The sequence below is a fragment of the Penaeus monodon genome, chromosome 27 (genome assembly GCF_015228065.2).
Source record: "Penaeus monodon isolate SGIC_2016 chromosome 27, NSTDA_Pmon_1, whole genome shotgun sequence".
Taxonomy (NCBI): domain Eukaryota; kingdom Metazoa; phylum Arthropoda; class Malacostraca; order Decapoda; family Penaeidae; genus Penaeus; species Penaeus monodon.
In genome coordinates, this window is record NC_051412.1 from 24,772,129 (window position 1) to 24,772,649 (window position 521).

A 521-nucleotide genomic window follows, 5' to 3' on the forward strand; every position below is an offset into this window, starting at 1 on the left:
AATAGACGTTAGAAATGAAGGAATGGCAGGAGATAAAAATCAATTCTGGGACTGCAAAGTGGTCTTTTGTGTCGCTGAATTTGCATTCTCAGGCAGGATCATTACCAGGTTCTCCTGAAAACAGGAGTAAGAAAAGAAAAAAGATTTACGTCTGCAGTGATATCTGATATCTTTCTGGCATCTTAGTGACTGGTGATAAACCATGTCAGGAAAGAAGAAAGTAAAGGATGAACTTACACATAATGTTATATATCATATAGCTATCTCACCTATGTAATTTTCCTTTTCAAAATGTTTCGGCATTTTCAGAATTCATTGATCATGCTAGCCCTTCATTGCCAAAAGTTCTTTTTTTCGGCTTTTTTGTAGGCTATGGTATTTTTTATATCTTTTACACATCTCATAAGCATTTATTTATGTTAATTTTCAAAGGTGCATTCGCCTTTGTTACGTTGCATTATACACATTGACTCATATTCAAGTTAATTCGGTTCTCATTGAAAATGACGGTACTATAAATC

The 521-nt window shown here is 34.0% G+C and overlaps 1 protein-coding gene across 1 annotated transcript in view; it reads left to right on the top strand.

Moving 5' to 3' along the window:
* Positions 1–515, top strand: part of LOC119590713 (annulin-like) — a gene marked incomplete at its 5' end in the record, with an annotated part of 38,054 nt that extends 37,539 nt beyond the window's left edge. The window contains 1 exon segment of the mRNA XM_037939400.1: positions 1–515.
* Between the last annotated feature and the right edge of the window lie 6 nt (positions 516–521).